Below are 13,169 nucleotides of genomic sequence, written 5' to 3' on the forward strand. Positions count from 1 at the left end.
AGGGGATTTGGTGCTTGAGGAGCGGAGTCCACATGTCCTCCTAGGGAGGAGCTGGAAGCCCTGGGGTAATTTGTACCTGGAGGAGTAAGTGAGCATGGATATAGGAGAAATTTCTGGGCAAATGTAGAAAAAAAGAGGATCTAGATCAGCGGTGGGCTGTATAATCAGGGAAGTGGTAGGGGAAGGGCCCTGCTATGGGACAATGTCCTCTCTGACACCTGCAGTAATTGGCATGGTTCTGGAAGTGAGAAAAACTAGAAAAGGGAAATGCACAGGACAAAGCCCACAGATGGTGGCAGAAAGCCCTTAGCGGGCAGTGCCTGGAATGGGTATCTTGGAAACTTTGATTTCCTGGAGAATACAGAGAAAAGGTGGAGATCAGTGCAAAGGAAACAGGAAGAGAAGATGGACGATGAAGAGAGTGAGAGAATCCTTTTTGGAAAGAGTACACAAAAATGAAATCTCAAAATTAAGGAAAAGGACTAGCTAAGGGGGAAGAGAGGAGGGGAAAGTCTACTTGAATGAGAATCTAAAAAGAGGGGGAGAAATATATAACCAGATAGAAGAGGAAGAGAAGCTAATAAACAAAACCCTAAAGGAAAAGGAGTATCCAATGAGAAGAGGGGCTCAAGGATGAGGGGAAGAGAGTCAGTGGGAACAGGGTCACCCTTAAAAAAAAAGATTAACTGAAGGAATATAATACTGTGTTTATAACAGAAAGCTTGAAATCAAAAAGCTCTGCACAGACAACATTAATGCATCTAGGATAAGAAGGGTAGTCATTGAAAGGGAAAAAAAATCTTTGTATCAGATTTCATGGTTAAAGGTTTGGTATCCAAGATATAGGGCAACTGGGTGGTACAGAGGATGGAGTGCCAGCCCTGGAGTCATGAAGATTCATCTTCCTGAGTTCAAATCTGGCCTCAGACACTTGTTAGCTATATGACCCTGGACAAGTTGCTTAACCCTGTTTACCTCAGTTTCCTCATCTGTTAAATGAGCTGGAGAAGAAAATAGCAAACCATCTTTGCTAAGGAAACCTCAAATGGGGTCACAAAGAGTAGGGTATGAGTGAAATGACTGGAGAACAACATCCAAGATGTGTAAACTACACATATATGTATAACATGTGTATATATACATGTATGTGGGTATGTATGCATGTATTACAGCTAATAGCCATTCCCCAATAGATAATTGGTCAAAGTATATGAAGGGTTCTCAAAAGAACTACGAAATATTCACAACCATGTGAAAAATAATGCTTCAAATCACTAATAAGAAAAATGCAAATCAAAACCACTCTGAGATTTCTCCGTATACCCTGCAAATTGGTGCAAAAAACACCCTCGAAATGGCAACAATAAGTGCTGGAGGGGTCATGGAAAGGTAGACTAACACACCGTTGGTAGAGCTGTGAAATGGTACAGCCATTTTGCAAAGCAATTTGAAATCATGCAAATGAAGTGACTAAAATGTCCATACCCTTTGAATTACAGACTAAGCTTGCACTCCAAGGAAACTATTAATAAGAAGAAAGCATCGATTTTTGTGATAGCTAAGAATTGGAACCAAAGTAGATGCCCATAAGTTGGGGAATGGTCAAACAAACTATGATACATGAATGAAATAGAATGTTACTGTACTGTGAGAAATGATTTGTGTGAGTGCATAGAATCATGGAAAGATCTGTACGAACTGATGCAGAGCAAAGTCAGTAGAGGCAAGAAAATTACATGCACAGAAACTACAACAATGTAAATACAAATAACACATCAAAAAAAATCAACAGTGAATGTAACAAAATTGTAAAGATCAAGGGGTACTCAAATAAAGAGATATAAAAAGATATCCCCCAACCTATCCCTTCATGGAGGTGGGAGGACCACATTGCATATATTTCTGAACTTTTTCAATGCATCAGTCAGTTTGATGACTTTTTCCCCCTCTCCCCAAAATATTCTTTATCATGTGGGATGCTTTTGGGAGAAGGCGTTCTGCGTTGACCTACCACGTGGGTGGGAACAATCTCTTTCTAACAGTTGAGCAGCTAGCTCTAAATCCACCTGACCAGAGGCAAAGTGACTCTCTGTTTCTCTATGGAATCCAGAGATGAAGGGTGTGTTCATTCACAGCATGAACACCATTCAGTGGTCTGGGTGGGAGAAGCGTCATCTTCCCTTTCCCCTAAGTACCTGTGGATCAGAGAAAAAAACTGGGAGTTTTGGTCTGTTTTTGTTCTTTCCTCTTCAGTTGGGTGGTAGAATTCTTAGACCGAGGAACTTGAGCCATGGGCATCTTGGTACCCACAATGACAAACCAGAGGTAATGTGCAATCAGTCCATTAGGGAAGCCCTAAGAAGCCAGGGTACCAGGAGGCAAGCTGTGAATCCAATCCTCCTTCCCATTCCAAAAATGTAGGGGGGTGGATTATGTTCCTGAGGGTTGAACAAAATGTTTGCATATTTGTTTTTGCTATACCTTTGAAGCAAATATTCCTTTGTAAAAAACTAATCTTATTTTCAAATGGTTAAATGGAACTGGGATGCTTGGACACCCATAATTGAGGGAATCAGTTGTTCTCAAAGACAACCAGTGATATCAGGAGGGTGACATCTTGATTTGCAAGTGAATTGGATTTAAGTGAGGCAGGGCTGTTCAAAGTCATCAGCCTCACTCTCTCCTCCAGAGTCATCTGAATCCAGTAGCAAGACATGACTAGAAATGGCTCCAGATACAGTGGGAGACCTTGGCCTTCTTAAGCTAAGGTCTTTCTCAGGTCTCAGTTTGTCTAAGGCAACATCCATTCAGTGATTTAAGGCTAGGTAAGACTTGAGGCAAACGATGGTCTATCTGGTCTTCTCAAAAGAATCAGTCTGGGAAGGGAAGACCCTCAGAATTTCTGGCCAGAACAGAAACAATTGCTATTTATGCTCACTCTGAGCCATCACAATCCAAACAATAAACAAGGGAGGCTTGGGCTGGGACCTTCTTTGCAATGCTGGGAGAATCAGTGGGGTTTGTCTGTGATAGAAATAGAGACAACCAACATCCTAAGGGTACCAGATAACCCTGGGATGAAATGTAACACATCTAGTCTTCAGGCAGTGGAGGCCAGAGCAAGCACTGTTACACATAGTTAAGACCATGGGAATTATTCATCTCGTCTGCCTTAAAAAAGTTGAAAATACTAGTGATTGATGTGAATTCTGGATTACCCTCATCAGGGAATATTCCCAGTGGTAAATAATCCGAGTTAAAATAAGTTTTCAGTGTTGCCTACCCTTCATTTTGATTTGGCTATGCAGACATGACCTAATTATATAAGACATCTCTGAATTATTCATAATATTGTTTGCACTGTCTCCAATATCCTCTGAGGACAATACTCTTAGCATGCCCTTAAAAGTCTGGACGATGTTTCAGATCAGTATCTATGTAACTTTCCTGTCCATGTGGGCCTCTATTAATCAGGCAAAAAACTAAGCTGGGTTAGGGAAGGGCGGGGGGGAAATGACTTCCTTTTCAAAGATTTAATCTACTTTGCATCATTCGTTTTTCATTTCCTTAAAAATAATTTCAAACAATTTCCCCTAAATGCCATATACCCTATGATATAGTATTCTAGGTATATTATTTTTCTAGGTCAGTTTGATAGCCAGTCAAGTTGCATGTGTTTAACTTCTTATTAATGCTGTATATTAATATACAAACAGATCTTTCTGTCATAGCAAGAAAAGTCAAAACTTCCAGGTTTTCATGTTTAAAGTGCTTTATAATATGCTTTATTCTAGTGTGATAGGAAACTTAGAAATATATTAGTTAACTTATTCATTTGGTTCCTACCATATAGCTATACCTCAAATTCTGAGACAATTTCTATGGATTACCAGGAACCCTAAATTATTCAAGGAAATGGAGAACGGATAGAACAAAGATATACAAAACCCAGGATTTAAACCTCCTACAAACTGGCATTTGCCTAGCAGTCTATGGAGTAACCTACATTTTCAGCACCACTTCAAGAGGGGAGCAGAATGGTGGCAACTTTTAGGGATCTTAGTAATCATCTTCTTCAAGCCCATTTTGTAAATAATATTTAGGGAGCTGTCCGAGTGTATTGCCCAAGATGAAAGAATCAGTAACAGCAGTGGAACAAGATAGAGATTTTCTCTTGAAATATCTAAATCAAGATTCTTTTCCCTCTCTCCTGGAAACTAAGAGCATGCTATCATAGAAATTTGCATTGCTTCTCTTTTTCAAACCTTAGGATGGGCAGCTAGGTGGCGCAGTGAATAGAGCACTGGCCCTGGAGTCAGGAGGACCTGAGTTCAAATTTTACCTCAGATACACAACACACTTACTAGCTGTGTGACCTTGGGCAAGTCACTTAACCTCATTTGCCCTGCCTTACCTCCCTCTAAAAATCAAAAAAGAAAAAGAAAAAAAAAGTTTACTTAGAGTACCTCAAAGCTGAGTGATTTGTCTAGAGTTGCTCAATGTGTCAGAAGTGCAATGTGAACACAGGTCTTCCTAGCTCTAAAACCATTTTTCTATCCATCATTGCTATTATTAGGTTCCACAAGTACCCTCATGTTAATTCTAACTCTCAAGCATCTACATTGAAGACCTCTCTCAAATTGGGCCTGCCCTTCTCAGATGTAATCTTTCCATTCTTCTTTTCCTTTTAAAAAATTCAACCCCAATCTGACCTGTTCCATTGGGACCTTTTTAAACAATCTGAAAAATAAATGCGTACTAAATGTTGTGCTCGTGATTTGGAAAGGACAGCATGTAAATGACTCATTGAAAGTTGAAACCTAAGATAATTAAAGAGAAAGAACACTTTGAAAGCTTTGCTGCATTCCAGTCACCTGGAGCAAATTAATTATATGGTAGGATTCTGAAAGAGCTGCCAAATGATATTGTAAGTGATTTTTGTAATATTGTAGAAAAAGAGGCTACAGAAATGGAGAAGGGAGCAGCAGCCCTTCTCTCTCCACAGTGGTCAGCTACAACCCCTGACTCCCCAGCAACCATGTCAAAGGGACCCGCAGTTGGCATTGATCTTGGCACCACTTACTCCTGGGTGGGAGTCTTCCAACGTGGGAAAGTGGAGATCATTGCTAATGACCAAGGAAAGAGGACCACCCCAAGCTATGTCACCTTCACTGACACAGAACATTTAATCGGTGATGCTGCAAAGAATCAAGTTGCAATGAACCCCACCAACACAGTTTTTGATGCCAAACGTCTGATTGGTCGCAGATTTGATGATGCAGTTGTATAATCAGACATGAAGCATTGGCCTTTTATGGTGGTGAATGACATAGGCAGGCCTAAGGTCCAAGTAGAGTACAAAGGGGAGACCAAAAGTTTCTATCCAGAGGAAGTATCTTCTATGGTCTTGACCAAGATGAAAGAAATTGCTGAAGCTTACCTTGGGAAGACTGTCACAAATGCTGTGGTCACAGTACCAGCCTATTTCAACTATTCCCAACATCAGGCCACCAAAGATGCTGGAACCATAGCTGGTCTCAATGTGCTTCAAATCATCAGTGAGCCAACTGCTACTGCTATTGCTTATGGCTTGGACAAAAAGGTTGGTGCCAAGAGAAATGTGTTGATCTTTGACCTTGGAGGTAGTACTTTTTTTTGTAAGCAATCAGGGTTAAGTAAAATGCTCAAGGTTACACGGCCAGTTATTTCTGGGTGTGGTGCTGAGTGTCTGAGCCCAGGATTCGATCTCCAGGTCATCCCAACACTGGAGCCAGTACTCTTACTCGCTGAGCCACCTGGCCTCCTCTAAGCAATCGGGGTTAAGTAACTTGCTCAAGGTTACATGGCCAGGTGTTTCTGGGTGGGTGCTAAGTGTCTGAGCCTGGATTTGATCTCCCAGTCATCCTGACACTGGAGCTGGGGCTCTTACTCGCTGTGCTACCTGGCCGCCCCAGAGGTGGTACTTTTGATGTCTCCGTTCTTACCATTGAAGATGGCATCTTTGAGGTCAAGTCCACAGCTGGGGACACCCACTTGGGTGGGGAGGACTTTGACAACCAAATGGTCAACCATTTCATTGCTGAGTTCAAGCGAAAGCACAAGAAGGACATCAGTGAGACCAAGAGGGCTGTTCGCCATCTCAGCACTGCTTGTGAATGTGCAAAGTGTACCCTCTCTTCCAGTACCCAGGCCAGTATTGAGATTGATTCCCTCTATGAAGGTATCGACTTCTATACATCAATCACCCAGGCCCATTTCGAAGAGCTGAATGCTGATCTCTTCCGTGGCACCCTGGACCCTGTGGAGAAGGCCTTAAGAGATGCCAAGCTAGATAAGTCTCAGATTCATGACATCGTCCTGGTGGGTGGTTCCACTCGAATCCCCCAAATCCAGAAGCTTCTGCAAGACTTCTTCAATGGCAAGGAGCTCAATAAGAGTATCAATCCTGATGAGGCTGTTGCTTATGGTGCAGCTGTCCAGGCTGCCATTTTGTCTGGAGATAAATCTGAGAATGTGCAGGACTTGTTGTTGTTGGATGTCACTCCTCTTTCCTTTGGAATTGAAACTGCTGGTCGAGTTATGACCGTTCTGATCAAACACAATACCACCGTCCCCCCCAAGCAGACACAGACCTTTACCACCTATTTGGACAACCAGCCTGGTTGCTTATTCAGGTTTACGAAGGTGAGAGAGCGATGACAAAGGATAACAACCTGCTTGGCAAATTTGAGCTCACAGGAATTCCTCCAGCACCCAGGGGTGCTCCTCAGATTGAAGTAACGTTCGACACAGATGCAAATGGCATCCTCAGTGTTTCTGCTGTGGATAAGAGCACAGCCAAGGAGAACAAGGTCACTATCACCAATGATAAAGGACATCTGAGCAAAGAAGACATTGAGCGTATGGTCCAGGAGGCTGAGAATGAAAAGCAAAGAGACACGGCGTCTTCCAAGAATTCTCGTGAATCTTATGCTTTCAACATAAAGCAACTGTAGAGGATGAAAAACTGCAAGGCAAAATTGGTGATGAAGACAAACAGAAGATCCTTAACAAATGTAATGAAATAATCAGCTGGCTGGATAAGAACCAGGCTGCTGAGAAGGAAGAACCCAAGCATCAGCAGAAGGAATTGGAGAAGGTCTGCAAGCCCATCATTCCTAAGCTGTGCCAGAGTGCAGGGGGCATGCCAGGAGGCATGCTTGCTGGGTTCCCAGGGGGGAGCAGCCCCATCTGGAGGGGCTTCTTCTGGACCCACCATTGAAGAGGTCGACTAAACACACCAGAAAGAGCATTCCACACAGCTTTCCAGAAATGGAAGGACTCACATTTGTGGCCAAGGCAGCAGCAGTTTAAAAGTAACATTTAAGCTACTGTGTAAATCTGGGCATTCTGAATACTTGAATGTGTGCAGAGGGAGAGAAGTGAACAACATTGCACTTAATCAGGACTGTAAACAAGTGGAAATGCAATTGTCCTGGAGAATAAAATCTATTTAAAATTAGCACCATAAAAAAAATGGAGAAGGGTTAAGTTCCAATTTTCATAAAAGAAAAGAAAATATAGTAACCATACAATTGACTAGTGAGCTTGCTTTTGATACCTGGAAAAAAATGTTCTAGGAGATATAAGATATAATTAAATGGATGACTAGTGGATATATAGAAAAGGAGATCATAATCATGAAATTATCATGGCTTCAATGAAAATAAGTCATACCAGATTAACATTATTCTTGGTAGACTGGGGAAATTCTATGGATTTACTTTGCTTAGATTGCAAATCTATAGGATCATAGACTTTGGAGATGGAAGATGCTTTAAAGATCATCAAGTTATTTTATACATGAGGAGACTGAATCCCACAGAAGTTAAATGACTTGCCTAAGGTAACACAGTTAATATGCTGGAATTTGAGCACAGGTAGTCTGACTCCAAATTAGAACCTTTATCATGGCACCACCTTGCATCCTACAGCATTTAACAAAATCTCTCACATTATTCTTGTGGACAAGATGGAGAGATGTAAGTTAGACAATGTAATAGGTAAGTAGAATTCATTGAATGGCTGGACTATACATGTAGTCATGGTGGTTCATTGTCGCCTTGGAACAGTCCTTGGCCCTGTTCTGTTTAACATTCATATCTATCAGACTAGCAAAGTTGACAACAACAGAAAATGGCAAGTGGCCACATTCACCAGTGCCCTTTTTGGTGGAGCTATGAATTAATCCAGTCATCCTGGAAAACAACTTGGAACCATATCGCCCCCAAATCCTTACTATGAATATCCTTTGACTTAATGATACAACTATTAGGCATATACCACTAAAGAGATCCAAGAAAGGCAGAAAAGCCATATATAAAAAAATATGTATAGTAGCACTTTTGTTTTAGCAAAAAATTGGAAACAAAATAAATGTCTAATAACAGGAACGGCTGAACAAATTATGGTAGAAATTATCTCATACTACAGGGTTTGCATGAAAGTTACAACTCAAGAACACAGTGTTTACCAAATGGAAAAGAAAAACAAGTCAAAGATACAATCTATGATGTTAGATCAACAGAGAGTATCATACAAGTTCAGGGCCTTGGAGGTCTGAGGCAAAGGTGTTACAAGTTACAAACATACAAACAAAATCAGTTTAAGAGAACATTTAATTTTACCTAATCATATAAGAAAGCATCTTCTATTATCTCCTGGTGTATGCTAGTATTTGCATGTAAGTTATTTTGTTTTAATCAACAGCTGGTAGCTCTTAAAATGAAGGGGTCTAGTAAATGTCAATCTTCATGCATTACTTAATTTCAATTATCTTTAAATTTGAGAGCCCTACATTTTGCTTCCGCAAAAACATATCCTTTTTCTTTCTGGCTAGAAAGAGTCAGAGTCCTAAGGGAGGTCTTCTAGTAGATAGACTATTTGGCCTGCACAGTAAATGTTTCCTAATGAAAAGACCACGGTATTGTTCTGTTTAGGGGAAACAGACAGAAAAAGAGAGGAGAAATAAATCTTGGCAGAAATTCAGGTCCAGAGGAATTACCCTTAGTAATCAAGGGTTTCTGGGTCCCAAGGATTACAGGAAAGTCCATCGCTACAACAGCAAAACAAAACAAAACACTTTTTCCTTTTTTGGAGGGCAGTTGGGGTTAAGTGACTTGCCCAAGGTCACACGGCTAATAAGTGTTTAAGTGTCTGAGGCCCAGTTTGAACTCAGGTCCTCCTGACTCCAGGGTTGGTGCTCTATTCACTGTGCAAGCTAGCCACCCCACTTTTTCCTTTTTCTCTAGGTGCACTGGAGGTGTCTCCTTTATTAAACTTTCAGTGTGAATATTTACAATTTAGAAATTGGCAAAAGCTACAAATCAGGACTTTATTTATTGTTTTGTTGACTGTCTAGACTTCAGAAAATGATAGCAAAAATGTTAATAATTCAGAGTAAATTTAAAAGTGTTGTGCTTTTCAAAGAACCAGTTGCTGAAAATTTACTAGCACACCCTTCAATTGAATGTATTAATGGAGGTCTTGTGTGTACTTGTAATGTAATGCCAAGGAAAGGCAACTTCCCAAGGTTCAAAATACCAGCATAGGTGCTCTCCATTTTATTCAGTGACCAACCAAGAACAGAGAAGATCAAAACATGACATCATTCCAAATACAGCATTTACTAAATGTGATTAACTACCCCACCCCAGGACCTTCCAATCATTCAATCAATTACAAAGTTCCTGGTCTAAATACTTCTCCACCCCTAGGCTATACCTTCATTTGGTCCACCACAAAGCCCCTCTTCTCAAATGGAGATTAGTTTCCAAACATAAGTAAAGTACCTTCATTTGTCAATCACAGAGCACCAAAAGGTCAAAAGTTCCCCACCCCTGGATCTCAATTGAATCTACCCCAGAGTTACATCAAGTTTAAACACAGCACTTAATACCCAAATGGAGGTCTTTTCTTCATCTTGACACTAGGCAAGTTCTCAGCAATCTTAGTTCCTGGGGAGACAAGGCTCAGCAAGGCCACAAGATACTTTGCCAGTCCCTTCATCAATTCATCCTCTGTCTGTAGAACAGTCCTAGAACCCCTGAAAACATTAGCAAAACCCTCTCCCAGGATTTCTGTAAACATACAACCAGAAAATCCTTCTTCAGGGCTTCTGAACCAACAGAAAGGTTCCCAGACCCCTGCAACAACAGCACTGTCCTTCACCAGTTGACAGTATTCACTCTCTGTCTGCAGGACAGTCTCAGGGCTTCTTAGCCAAAAGCCAGGTTCCAGGACTTCTTCAAAAACAGGACTGTCTTTCACCAGTGGACAAATCTGGCAAAACAACATCAAAACAGACAGACAAAGTACCAGCAAAATAGCCGTGTCTCCTCAGTCCTTGGCAGCTCAGGGGGCAGGTCTCAAAAGTCCAGGGCGATTCAAAGTGGCCCCAGCAATCCTTCTCAGTCTCTCTCTCTGCCTCCACATGGGTGCTGCTTCCAAAAAGGTCCTTCTGCCTCTCTCTCCTGTCTCTGCAAATCTACGTCACCAGCTCCTCCCAGTTCAGGACTTTCTTTTCACATCAACAAGTCCATCCCACAGGTGGGATTAACAAGCTCTGGGTTTTAACACAATCAGTTTGAAAACCAAGCCAATACAGGGGAATCTTTAATTGCCATTACTATCACAGTACTCCAGAAACTGGTGTGACTTCACAATGTGTTCTAGTGACCTCAGCTCTTTTAAAAGTTAGTATAGAATCCTCTACTAATGGTCTACCCAGGTGTCTAATTATGGTGTGAACTTGACCTTGGGTTCTACTAGAGCAGAGGCCTTGATAGTTCCTACCCACCAGAAACAGTTCTCAGTAAAGGATCTAGCAAGAGCCAATTATGTCTGCTGTCTACGTCCCAGGCTAGCTAAGTTCCGAGTCTCATTATCAGAAGTTTGGACACCAGGGGATGACATTTTTCAGGCATTTATGAAACCATATGTGAAGGCATGGTGATCTACATCAATGAAGGGAATAGCTACACCAAGGAATTCACAGATCTTTTATGTCAAGGATATGCTTTAAAATGTTTAATAGTTGTTAAACATCTACCAGGCAATCAATTAGCAAGCATTTTTAAGTACCTACTATATGCCAGGCATTACCTTAGGTCCAAAAACCATGACAAAAATGAAACAGTCCAGGGTGGCTAGGTGGCGCAATAAATAGAGCACCGGCCCTGGAGTCAGGAGGACCTGAGTTCAAATCTGGCCTCAGACACTTAACACAAAACTACCGTGTTTCCCCGATAATAAGACCTATCCCGAAAATAAGCCCTCCCCTTACTGTGTAAGATTTCTCTAAAATAAGCCCTCCCCCGAAAATAAGCCCTATTGAGATTGCTACTATAGTGAAGGTGATCCCCTGCACTACACGCTACATTACGGTACCCTCTGTATGCACCGTACCCCCCGTGAAACGCACGCGGCGCTCCAAGCTGCATCCAATCAGAGCTGCAGCAGTGAGCGCGTCATCCTGTTCTTCCCCAGTGATTTGCTTGCTGGTACATTTTTTTGTTCACATTTACGTGTTTATTAAAATTGCTGTCAATGTTCATTAAAATAAGCCCTTCCCTGAAAATAAGCCCTCTGGTGTTTTTCTGTCCAAAAAATTTAATAAGACAGTGTCTTATTATCAGGGAAACACGGTAGCTATGTGACTTTGGGCAAGTCACTTAACCCCAATTGGCCTGCAAAAAAAAAAAAGACAAAAAAAAATGAAAGTCCTTGCCTTAAGAAGTTCATATTCTATCACATGATTTCTATCTCAAGGGACTGAAGGAACATAGAAATGTAACCACAGATCCACTATCTGTAATGTCTGAGATAGGGGAAAATGGGACAAGTACCAAAAGACTATAGCCTGGTCCAGTTGAATCAGCACTGACTCTGGAATCTGAAGAGGTAAGTTCAAACCCAGCCTCTTATGATTCCTACCTGTGTGACTTTGGGTAAGTCACTTAGCTTTCCTGGGTCTCAGTTTTCACATCTACAAAATGAAGAGATTGAATTAGATAGCCTCTGAGGTCTCTTCTAGCTCCAGATTTGATTCTATAGATTGGAGAGTGACAAAAGCCTTGGTTTTCAAGAATGAAAAAAAGATTTGATCCTAGAAACTAGAGATTAGTAATAGTGATGTTAATCTTGAAAAAAAATTATGAACAAATTATTGAATAGATGGTTTGTGAGCTCTTGGAAAAGAAAGGGGGACTTCTGGCCAAGATAGCTGCCTGAACAGTGGAGGCAATCAGCCCAGATCCAAATTTGTACCAGACCAAATAATGATTAGGAAATCTAATGGAAAACTTCTTCCATGCCAGGACTGCACAAAAAGTCAATGAGAAACCTGAAAACAATAACAAAGAGGGCTACCAGCAAAATCAGATCCAGTGAAGCCAAATAAACTTGGTCTCTCAACATGATTAGCTGCAAGCCAGAGACATGTATTAACTCAGGCCTCTGTATCTGAAAGAAACAACAGTAGATGACCTCCAAGAAAGCCCCAGGGAGGTCAAAAAGCCCCAGGGCAGGGATCTAGGAAACTGTGGTAAATGCTGACATCCCATGTAGCTAGGCAAAGCCCAAACTGTGGCACCCCAGGCTCAGAGATTCTGAAGTCTCTATCACTTTGTGCAGAGACTATACAGTGGGAAGTATCAGTGCTCTGAACCTTGCAGATCTGGAAGTACGGAGTGGGGAAGAGAGCCGTGATGCTGGTAGATAGAAGTCAACACAGGAACCAGCCGACTCAGGGTGAAACCAAGAAGGGTTTGGCTGACCACTCCAGCCCAAAGCACAGCATGGGATTGTAATGGTAATGGGTATCTGAAGATCTTCCCTGCCCCTTAATAAACCTAAGTGACTCTGAGAACCTTCCCTGATTTGAAAATATACTCTGCTCCCCTAATAGGTGGAATGTGGTCACCTGGAGCCTGTGGTGGCAGGGGTTTGCTGAAGGGTGGAGCAGAGCCCACAGGAGAAGCTTGCTTAGGGGAGACTTGTTTTTTCAGGAAGGTCCCCACCTGGTTACTTTGTAACTAGGCAGTGGATTTCGAGGGTTGTGATGTTCTCTGACCCAGGAGAAGGCTATATATACCCCTGAGGGGAGGTTTTGCTTTGGGGCTCATTTTGGG

General features: G+C 41.7%; 1 pseudogene; it reads left to right on the forward strand.

Annotated features, from left to right (window-relative positions):
- The first annotated feature begins 5,038 nt into the window (after nt 1-5,038).
- On the forward strand, nt 5,039-7,274 carry LOC138149862 (heat shock cognate 71 kDa protein-like; annotated as a pseudogene).
- Nucleotides 7,275-13,169: the final 5,895 nt, after the last annotated feature.

Source organism: Petaurus breviceps, unplaced genomic scaffold (assembly GCF_028583685.1).
Source record: "Petaurus breviceps papuanus isolate PSGF00001 unplaced genomic scaffold, PetGlider_PUasm1.0 90849, whole genome shotgun sequence".
NCBI lineage: Eukaryota > Metazoa > Chordata > Mammalia > Diprotodontia > Petauridae > Petaurus > Petaurus breviceps.